Source organism: Dama dama, chromosome 4 (assembly GCF_033118175.1).
Source record: "Dama dama isolate Ldn47 chromosome 4, ASM3311817v1, whole genome shotgun sequence".
In the NCBI taxonomy this organism is placed as follows: Eukaryota; Metazoa; Chordata; class Mammalia; order Artiodactyla; family Cervidae; genus Dama; species Dama dama.
Window position 1 is genome coordinate 64436724 of NC_083684.1, and position 11489 is coordinate 64448212.

The following is an 11489-nucleotide window of genomic DNA, read 5'->3' on the forward strand; positions in this document are numbered from 1 at the left end:
AAGTCAGGTCAGGCAGGTTGATTCCTCCAGTTCCATTCTTCTTTCTCAAAATTACTTTATCTATTCGAGGTTTTTTGTATTTCCATACAAATTGTGAAATTATTTGTTCTAGTTCTGTGAAAAATACCGTTGGTAGCTTGATAGGGATTGCATTGATTCTATAGATTGCTTTGGGTAGAATAGCCATTTTGACAATATTGATTCCTCCAATCCATGAAGATGGTATGTTTCTCCATCTGTTTGTGTCCTTTTTGATTTCTTTCATCAGTGTTTTTTAGTTTTCTATGTATAGGTCTTTTGTTTCTTTAGGTAGGTATACTCCTAAGTATTTTATTCTTTTTGTTGCAATGGTGAATGGTATTGTTTCCTTAATTTCGCTTTCTGTCTTTTCATTGTTAGTATATAGGAATGCAAGTGATTTCTGTGTGTTAATTTTATATTCTACAACTTTACTATATTCATTGATTAGCTCTAGTAATTTTCTGGTAGAGTCTTTAGGGATTTCTATGTAGAGGATCATATCATCTGCAAACAGCGATAGTTTCACTTCTTCTTTTCCTATCTGGATTCCTTTTACTTCTTTTTCTGCTCTGACTGCTGTGGCCAAAACTTCCAACACTATGTTGAATAGTAGTGGTGAGAGTGGGCACGCTTGTCTTGTTCCTGATTTCAGGGGAAATGCTTTCAAGTTTTCACCATTGAGGGTGATGCTTACTGTGGGTTTGTCATATATAGCTTTTATTATGTTGAGGTATGTTCCTTCTATTCCTACTTTCTGGAGAGTTTTAATCATAAATGAGTATTGAATTTTGTCAAAGGCTTTCTCTGCATCTATTGAGATCATCATATGTTTTTTCTCTTTCAATTTGTTAATGTGGTTTATTACATTGATTGACTTGTGGATATTAAAAATCCTTGCATTCCTGAGATAAAGCCCACTTGGTCATGGTGTATGATTTTTTTAATATGTTGTTGGATTCTGTTTGCTAGAATTTTGTTAAGGATTTTTGCATCTATGTTCATCAGTGATCTTGGCCTGTAGTTTTCTTTTTTTGTGGCATCTTTGTCTGGTTTTGGAATTAGGGTGATGGTGGCCTCATAGAATGAGTTTGGAAGTTTACCTTCTTCTGCAATTTTCTGGAAGAGTTTGAGTAAGATAGGTGTTAGCTCTTCTCTAAATTTTTGGTAGAATTCAGCTGTGAAGCCATCAGGTCTTGGGCTTTTGTTTGCTGGAAGATTTTTGATTACAGTTTCGATTTCCATGCTTGTGATGGCTCTGTTAAGATCTTCTATTTCTTCCTGGTTCAGTTTTGGAAAGTTATACTTTTCTAAGAATTTGTCCATTTCACCCAAGTTGTCCATTTTATTGGCATAGAGCTGCTGGTAGTAGTCTCTTATGATCCTTTGTATTTCAGTGTTGTCTGTTGTGATCTCTCCATTTTCATTTCTAATTTTGTTAATGTCGTTCTTCTCTCTTTGTTTCTTAATGAGTTTTGCTAATGGTTTGTCAATTTTGTTTACTTTTTCAAAAAACCAGCTTTTACCTTTGTTGATTTTTCCTATGGTCTCTTTAGTTTCTTTTGCATTTATTTCTGCCCTAAATTTTAAGATTTCTTTCCTTCTGCTAACCCTGGGGTTCTTCATTTCTTCCTTCTCTAATTGCTTTAGGTGTAGAGTTAGGTTATTTATTTGGCTTTTTCCTTGTTTCTTGAGGTAAGCCTGTAATGCTATGAACCTTCCCCTTAGCACTGCTTTAACAGTGTCCTATAGGTTTTGGGTTGTCCTGCTTTCATTTTCATTCATTTCTATACATATTTTGATTTCTTTTTTGATTTCTTCTATGACTTGTTGGTTATTAGCCTCCATATGTTTGAATTTTAACAATTTTTTTCCCGTAATTGAGATCTAATCTTACTGCACTGTGGTCAGAAAAGATGACTGGAATGATTTCAATTTTTTTGAATTTTCCAAGACCAGATTTATGGCCCAGGATGTGATCTATTCTGGAGAAGGTTCCGTGTGCACTTGAGAAAAAGGTGAAGTTGATTGTTTTGGGGTGACATGTCCTATAGATATCAATTAGGTCTAGCTGGTCCATTGTGTCATTTTAGGTTTGTGTTTCCTTGTTAATTTTCTGTTTAGTTGATCTATCCATAGTTGTGAGTGGGGTATTAAAGTCTCCCACTATTATTGTGTTACTATTAATTTCCTCTGTCATACTCGTTAGTGTTTGCCGTACATATTGCGGTGCTCCTAGGTTGGGTGCATATATATTTATAATTGTTATATCTTCTTCTTGGATTGATCCTTTGATCATTATGTAGTGTCCTTCTTTGTCTCTTTTCACAGCCTTTATTTGAAAGTCTATTTTATCTGATATGAGTATTGCGACTCCTGCTTTCTTTTGGTCTCTGTTTGCATGAAATATTTTTTTCCAGCCCTTCACTTTTAGTCTGTGTGTGTCTCGTGTTTTGAGGTGGGCCTCTTGTAGACAGCATATATAGGGGTCTTGTTTTTGTATCCATTCAGCCAATATTTGTCTTTTGGTTGGGGCATTCAACCCATTTACATTTAAGGTAATTATTGATAGGTGTGGACCCGTTGCCATTTACTTTGTTGTTTTGGGTTCACGTTTATGCAACCTTTCTGCATTTCCTGTCTAGAGAAGGTCCTTTAGCATTTGTTGAAGTGGTGGTTTGGTGGTGCTGAATTCTCTCAGCTTTTGCTTGTCTGTAAAGCTTTTAAATTGTCCTTCATATCTGAATGAGATCCTTGCTGGGTACAGTAATCTAGGTTGTAGGTTATTCTCTTTCATTACTCTCAGTATGTCCTGCCATTCCCTTCTGGCCTGGAGGGTTTCTATTGATAGATCAGCTGTTATCCTTATGGGAATCCCTTTGTGTGTTATTTGTTGTTTCTCCCTTGCTGCTTTTAATATTTGTTCTTTGTGTTTGATCTTTGTTAATTTGATTAATATGTGTCTTGGGGTGTTTCGCCTTGGGTTTATCCTGTTTGGGACTCTCTGGGTTTCTTGGACTTGGGTGGCTATTTCCTTCCCCATTTTAGGGAAGTTTTCAGCTATTATCTCCTCGAGTATTTTCTCATGGCCTTTCTTTTTGTCTTCTTCTTCTTCTGGGACTCCTATGATTCAAATATTGGGGCGTTTCACATTGTCCCAGAGGTCCCTGAGGTTGTCCTCATTTCTTTTGATCCTTTTTTCTTTTTTCCTCTCTGCTTCATTTATTTCCACCATTTTATCTTCTACCTCACTTATCCTATCTTCTGTCTCCATTATTCTACGCTTGGTTCCCTCCAGAGTGTTTCTGATCTCATTCATTGCATTATTCATTTTTAACTGACTCTTTTTTTATATCTTCTAGGTCTTCATTAAACATTTTTTGCATCTTTTCAATCTTTGTCTCCAGGCTATTTATCTGTAACTCCATTTTGTTTTCAAGATTTTGGATCATTTTTATTATCATTATTCTAAATTCTTTTTCAGGTAGATTCCCTATCTCCTCCTCTTTTCTTTGACTTGGTGGGCATTTTTCATGTTCTTTTACCTGTTGGATATTTCTTTGCCTTTTCATCTTGTTTAGATTGCTGTGTCTGGAGTGGGCTTTCTGTATTCTGGAGGTTTGTGGTTCCTTGTTACTGTGGAGGTTTCACCCAGTGGGTGGGTTTAGACGATTGGCTTGTCAAGGTTTCCTGTTTAGGGAAGTTTGCGTCGGTGTTCTGGTGTGTGGAACTTGATTTCTTCTCTTTGGAGAGCAGTGGAGTGCCCAGTAATGAGTTTTGAGATGGGTCTATGTGTTAGGTGTGACCTTGGGCAGCCTGTATGTTGACGTTCAGGGCTATGTTCCTGCGTTGCTGGAGAATTTGCGTAGTATATCTTGCTCTAAAACTTATTGGCGCTTGGGTGGTGGTTGGTTTCAGTGTAGGTGTGAAGGCTTTTGGACAGTCACTTATTACTTAAAGTTCCATGTAGTCAGGAGTTTTCTGGTGTTCTCAGGTTTTGGGCTTAAGTCTCCTGCCTCTGGCTTTCAGTTTTATTCTTCCTGTAGTCTCAGGACTTCTCCAACTCTATAGCACTGATAATAAAACTTCTAGGTTAATGGTGAAAAGATTCTCCCCCATTAGGGACACCCAGAGAGGTTCACAGACTTACATGAAGAAGAGGAGAGGCAGGAGGGAGATAGAGATGAGCAGGCGGAGAAAAAGAGGGACTCAAGAGGAGAGAGACAGATCTACGCAGTTGTCTGTTCCCAGAGTGTTTTCCATAGTCCAGACAAACACAAAGATTCACAGAATTGGATTGGGAAGAGAAGGGGAAAGGTGGAGATAGAGGTGTTCTGAGGTAGAAAACAGAGAGTCAAGATTGGCAGAGAATAATCAACACACTTGGTGTTGGTTACCTAAAGAGAATAAAAATGGGAACTGAATATTGGATTCTTAAATGTTCCAATTTATATCTTATAGTGAAAAACAAAACTTAAAAAATCTAGAGTAGTCTTTTTTCCATTGTATATCCTTGCCTCCTTTGTCAAAGATAAGGTGTCCATAGGTTCGTGGATTTATCTCTGGGCTTTCTACTCTGTTCCATTGATCTATATTTCTGTCTTTGTGCCAGTACCATACTGTCCTGATGACTGTGGCTTTGTAGTAGAGTCTGAAGTCAGGCAGGTTGATTCCTCCAGCTCCATTCTTCTTTCTCAAGATTACTTTGGCTATTCGAGGTTTTTTGTATTTCCATACAAATTGTGAAATTCTTTGGTCTAGTTCTGTGAAAAATGCCGTTGGTAGCTTGATAGGGATTGCATTGAATCTATAGACTGCTTTGGGTAGAATAGCCATTTTGACAATATTAATTCTTCCAATCCATGAACACGGTATGTTTCTCCATCTGTTTGTGTCCTCTTTGATTTCTATCATCAGTGTTTTATAGTTTTCTATGTATAGGTCCTTTGTTTCTTTAGGTAGATATACTCCTAAGTATTTTATTCTTTTTGTTGCAATGGTGAATGGTATTGTTTCCTTAATTTCTCTTTCTGTCTTTTCATTGTTAGTATATAGGAATGCAAGGGATTTCTGTGTGTTAATTTTATATCCTGCAACTTTACTATATTCATTGATTAGCTCTAGTAATTTTCTGGTAGAGTCTTTAGGGTTTTCTATGTAGAGGATCATGTCATCTGCAAACAGTGAGAGTTTCACTTCTTCTTTTCCTATCTGGATTCCTTTTACTTCTTTTTCTGCTCTGATTGCTGTGGCCAGAACTTCCAACACTATGTTGAATAGTAGTGGTGAGAGTGGGCACCCTTGTCTTGTTCCTGATTTCAGGGGAAATGCCTTCAATTTTTCACCATTGAGGGTGATGCTTGCTGTGGGTTTGTCATATATAGCTTTTATTATGTTGAGGTATGTTCCTTCTATTCCTGCTTTTTGGAGAGTTTTAATCATAAATGAGTGTTGAATTTTGTCAAAGGCTTGGTGCTGGGAAAACTGGTCAACCACTTGTAAAAGAATGAAACTAGAACACTTTCTAATACCATACACAAAAATAAACTCAAAATGGATTAAAGATCTAAATGTAAGACCAGAAACTATAAAACTCCTAGAGGAGAACATAGGCAAAACATTCTCCGACATAAATCAAAGCAAGATCCTCTATGACCCACCTCCCAGAATATTGGAAGTAAAAGCAAAACTAAACAAATGGGACCTAATGAAACTTAAAAGCTTTTGCACTACAAAGGAAACTATAAATAAGGTGAAAAGACAGCCCTCAGATTGGGAGAAAATAATAGCAAATGAAGAAACAGACAAAGGATTAATCTCAAAAATATACAAGCAACTCCTGCAGCTCAATTCCAGAAAAATAAATGACCCAATCAAAAAATGGGCCAAAGAACTAAACAGACATTTCTCCAAAGAAGACATACAGATGGCTAACAAACACATGAAAAGATGCTCAACATCACTCATTATTAGAGAAATGCAAATCAAAACCACAATGAGGTACCATTACACACCAGTCAGGATGGCTGCTATCCAAAAGTCTACAAGCAATAAATGCTGGAGAGGGTGTGGAGAAAAGGGAACCCTCTTACACTGTTGGTGGGAATGCAAACTAGTACAGCCGCTATGGAAAACAGTGTGGAGATTTCTTAAAAAACTGGAAATAGAACTGCCATATGACCCAGCAATCCCACTTCTGGGCATACACACTGAGGAAACCAGATCTGAAAGAGACACGTGCACCCCAATGTTCATCGCAGCACTGTTTATAATAGCCAGGACATGGAAGCAACCTAGATGCCCATCAGCAGATGAATGGATAAGGAAGCTGTGGTACATATACACCATGGAATATTACTCAGCCATTAAAAAGAATTCATTTGAACCAGTCCTAATGAGATGGATGAAGCTGGAGCCCCTTATACAGAGTGAAGTAAGCCAGAAAGATAAAGAACATTACAGCATACTGACACATGTATATGGAATTTAGAAAGGTGATAACGATAACCCTATATGCAGAACAGAAGAAGAGACACAGAAATACAGAACAGACTTTTGAACTTTGTGGGAGAATGTGAGGGTGGGATATTTCAAAAGAACAGCATGTATGCTATCTATGGTGAAACAGATCACCAGCCCAGGTGGGATGCACGAGACAAGTGCTCTGGCCTGGTGCACTGGGAAGACCCAGAGGAATCGGGTGGAGAGGGAGGTGGGAGGGGGGATCGGGATTGGGAATACATGTAAATCCATGGCTGATTCATATCAATGTATGACAAAACCCACTGGAAAAAAAAAATACTGAAAAAAAAAAAATAAAGGTCAATGATCCATCCTAAAAAAAAAAAGAAAAAAAAAATCTAGAGTAGCAGTTAGACTCTTAAAAATACTATATTAAAAACAAAAACCAAAACACACACAAAAAAATTTTAGAAATATATATGAAGTTTGGTTTAAAAATAGGGCTTCTCTTCTTTTATTTTTTATAAGGTTATAGTGTATTGAAAATGAAAGTTAAGGAGTAGTAGAGGAGTACTAGAGGACCTTAAAGAAATAAGAGAAAAAGAAAAATAGAAAATAGAAGAGAAAAAGGAAAGACAAAGAAGAAACAAAAAAAGAAAGAAAAAAAATTTCCCTAATTAAAAAAATTGTAAAAATCTATGAAAATTAAAGTTAAGGAGTAATGGGGGAGTAATAGGAAATTTTAAAGGAAAATAAAAGAGAAAGAATAAAAACAAAAAGATAAAAAAAAATTTTTTTTTCTTACTTAAAAAAAAAAAAAGTAAAAATATATCTAGGAATTTCTCTGGAGCTGTTGCGGTCAATGTGGGTTCAGCTCAGTTTCAGATAGCTCCTCATTCCAGCTTACACTTCTCGATATCTACAGGGCCCTTCCAGTGTAGTCGGTGTTTTCTACAGGGATTTTAATCTGTTGCAACAGTCCCTTCTGAAGCTGTTCCCTTTGTTTATGTGGCTTCTGTTTGCCAGTCTCTTCAGAGCCTCATGTCCGCCCTGACACAGGCAAGTGGAGGTGGACTCTTATTCAGGTAGCTAATTCCCTCGCGCTGCGGGGAGGGGCTGGCACTGCTTTCCCCGTCTGCACTGCTCAGGCTCCCGGCTGCTCTATATGGAGCGCGCCCAGCTCTGCGCGCGGTTCCAGCCCTCGGGTGTTCCACAAAAGCGTGGAAAAAAAGCTGCGCCTGCTCTTTGTGCCTTCCCCATCAGAGCGGTGCAGGCAGCCAGGGGCTTGAGGGGCACACTCTCCCCGGGTGCGAGGCGCCCACTCCCGTCCACGGTTCCAGTCTCAGTTTCCGCCAGCGCCAGTTGGGTGCATGTGCCTTCTGCCCTCCACGTCCCCAGCCCCAGTCCCCAACCGTGCTGGTCGGGTGCCTGCGCCCTGTGTCTCGCCGCGACCCTCCCGGCGGATGTCGACAAACCAGAATCTCAGGGGGTCTTTGATTAGAAACTGGAGGCCCGTTTGCAGTGCGGCAGGGGATGCGGTCCTTGGGGCCGAGCCTGCCCCCTTCCCCTCCCCCCTGCCTCCTGCCTCCGGTGGGGCTGGGCCGGTCCGCAGCCTGCGAGGTCTTCTCTGGACTTTCTCGGTCCCTTTGTTCTGCGAATGGCGGGCAGTGTGTTCGGGTCGGTTAATTTTCTCTCTCTCTTTTGCTCTCCCACAGTTCAAGCTGGCAACTCACAAAAGCTCCCTCTGATTGTCCTCAGGGCACTCAGACCTGGACCTTACCCCAAGCAATGCAGCCCACTCCTCTCTGTGCCACCCCCACTTGCTGTTGGCAGATGCTGGTGTCTGGGGTACTTTTCTGCTGGGAGTTGCTTTTAGGCTCGTAGTCTGTGGGTTTTACTTATTGTTTCCCTCCCAGTCAGGTTACCCTCCGAGATTCAAACACTTCCCCCAGGCCCGCCAGTGCGAGGGTTTCGTGGTGTCTGGAAACGTCCTCTATTAAGACTCCCTTCCCGGGATGGATCTCTGTCCTTAGCTCTTTTGTCTCACTTTTTATCTTTTATATTTTGTCCTAACTCCTTTAGAAGACAATGGGCTGCCTTTCTGGGCTCCTGATGACCTCAGCTAGTGATCAGAAGTTGTTCTGTGAAGTTTGCTCTGCGTTCAGTTATTCTTTTGATGAATTTGTAGGAGAGAAAGTGGTCTCCCCATCCTACTCCTCTGCCATCTTGGCTCCTCCCCTGTTCCAGCCAATTTTAATTCACTGATTCCTAAAATGTCAATGTTTACTCCTCCCATCTCCTATTTGACCACTTCCAGTGTACCTTGATTCATGGATCTAACATTCCATGTTCCTATGCAATATTGTTCTTTGCATCAGACTTTACTTCCATCACCAGTCACATCCACAGCTGGGCATTGTTTACTTTGGTACCTTCTCTGTGTTCTTTCTTGAGTTATTTCTCCACTCTTCTCCAGTAGCTGGACAGCCCCATGTAAATCCATGAAGTCAAATCACACCCTCCTACCATACACAAAAATAAACTCAACGTGAATCCAAGGGTTAAATAGAAGACATGACACCATAAAACTGCTAGAAGAGAACATAGGCAAAACTTTCTCCGACATAAATTGCAGGACCACTCCTGGAAGACCCGGGATCAAACAGACAGACTCTTATAGTTTGTATTACATTTTAGGTCTGCCTTAATAAAATACAACAGCCTGGGAGGTTTAAACATCAATAGTTTTCACAGTTTTTCACAGAAACAGTTTTTCACAGTTCTGGAGGCTAGAAGTACATGATCAAGTTCCAGTATGTTTGCTTTTGTGAAGCCTCCTACTTGCATTTCAGATTTTCTTTTAATTTTGCACTGATGCACTTGGTTTTAGTGGCATATTGTTCCCTCTCCAGGATGCTCCTGAATTAAGTACTTGATAAAATATTCAAGCCATCAGATCTATGTACTTTTATTTTATAGCTATTTTGTAACCCTCAAACTTTTTTATGTTTATTTGTTCTGGACCCGATTCCTAACACAGGGTTCAATAATAATAAAGTTTATTGCCTACAAAATTTCCATAATAAGTGGCATTGAATTATGAAAATGAGTCTAAATTGATATAAGTTGTGCCGGTGGTTCTTATCATCAGTTCTTGATGATGTTCCTCATTTTCCTTTTGTCTCTTTGAATATACTTCCCAGGTATTTTGTCTCATTCCATTTTTTTTACCAATACTTTCATTGACAGTTCCATTCAATGGTTGAAGGTGAGGAAAGTACTAATATTAGGGCAGAGACTAATCTCAGGGAAGTGAAGAATCCAGAGGGACGCACATGGTTTGTGTCAGTCCCTAATGTGTGTGATTTCAGCATTTCTTCCTCGTGAGACAATCACCTTCAGGGATTATGGAAAAGAAAATGCCTGTCAAGTACAGACAGTTGTCCCCTAAGGCTGATAACTAGAAACTTGTAATTGTTTCCAGTAATTAACAACTGAGAAAAAAGTTTCCAGAAATGTTCTCAGGTCCCAAGCCTGCACTCCCATCGCTGCTGCGGGTGAAATGATAATTGTAGTTTTGACGGGACGGGAGGGGAGGACAGCATCTCAAACCCATATATGAGGATTTGGCTGCCTCCCTCCCACACACATACTGGGTATAATGATCATCCCACCGAGCCCTTGTCCTGGCAGCTGGAAGATATGTCCATTGTACTTTCGTCTGAGCAGCTGAGTCTGTGAGAGAAAGGCAGGTCAAGATTCTGGGTAAGTGACCACATCAGAAACTGACACCAACACCAATTTGTTGACATTCTAACAAATCTAGTACGTCAGTTTATGAGAGACACCAGAATCTATGCTTTACAAGTACCAATTATTCCTCTGTGTCTTGTATGTTAATGTGAACTACAAATATAAATTCATTGCTAATGTATTCACTGGGTTCAGACAATAAATTACTGATTCACTATATGATTGTACAATAATAATTTTGTTTTGTCTTAAACTGTTTATCACATGTTACTGTTTCATGCCCTAAGGTTTATTGCCTACATATAATTATTAAAACATTTCTATAATACATGTTATTTTAGTTGTGTTTCTGTCATGGTAACAATAGTCTTTTTGTTGCCATCCTCAGAGTGAAGCATTATCATTCATGTCATTGCCTAGTCCTGAGGCAGGCTCCTGCTGTGTTCTACTGCCAGCAGTGATGTTCATGTGTAAGATGCTAAGACTTTATTCATAATATGTGATTCCATAGAATAAAGCTTTACAAATAAATGGAAACATGTTAATTGAAATTAAAAAAATACCACAGGTCTACAAACAGAAAAGCTATGAAATCAAAATCCAATATAGATCTGGTTTATTATATGCTTGCAACTAACTAGTTGTTTGGCATGGCCGGTGATTAGTGCACTCTCTTTTTTTGATTTTGGCCATGCATCAAAATTCATGAGATCTTAGATCCTGGACCAGGCATTGAACTTGGACCCTCTGCAGTGGAAGGCAGGGTTTTAAAGATTTAAGCATCTGGGTGGCTCCACAAACCACTGTCTTGAGTAGTCCAATGGGATTCAGTCCTCACTCTGCATTAAGAAGCAGGTTTGACAAATACTTAACCTGTCTGGGGGTAGGTTACAATCTTCTGTATAACTAAGGCCCCTTCAGATCCTGCCTGATAAATTTGTAAAGAATGAAGCAGTGATCACATGAGTATCTTCAGTGATTAATTTTACATATTAGTTATCTTTAAATGTTATACATGAAACCCTTTAAAGGCTGCTGGTAACAGAAACAGAAGAAGCAAATTTTTCCAAGTGGGAACTATTGTTAACTGGAGAAATTTGGATTTCAGTTAACATGATGCAAGTAACCCATGCCTCATATTCCCACGCAGGATATTCTAACTCAAAAGCACCACTGACTGTGAACTGAAAGGATGGCCAGCAGCTTTTTCATGATAGGCATGATCATCTTTTTTTTTTTTTTTTTTTTTCTGGGGC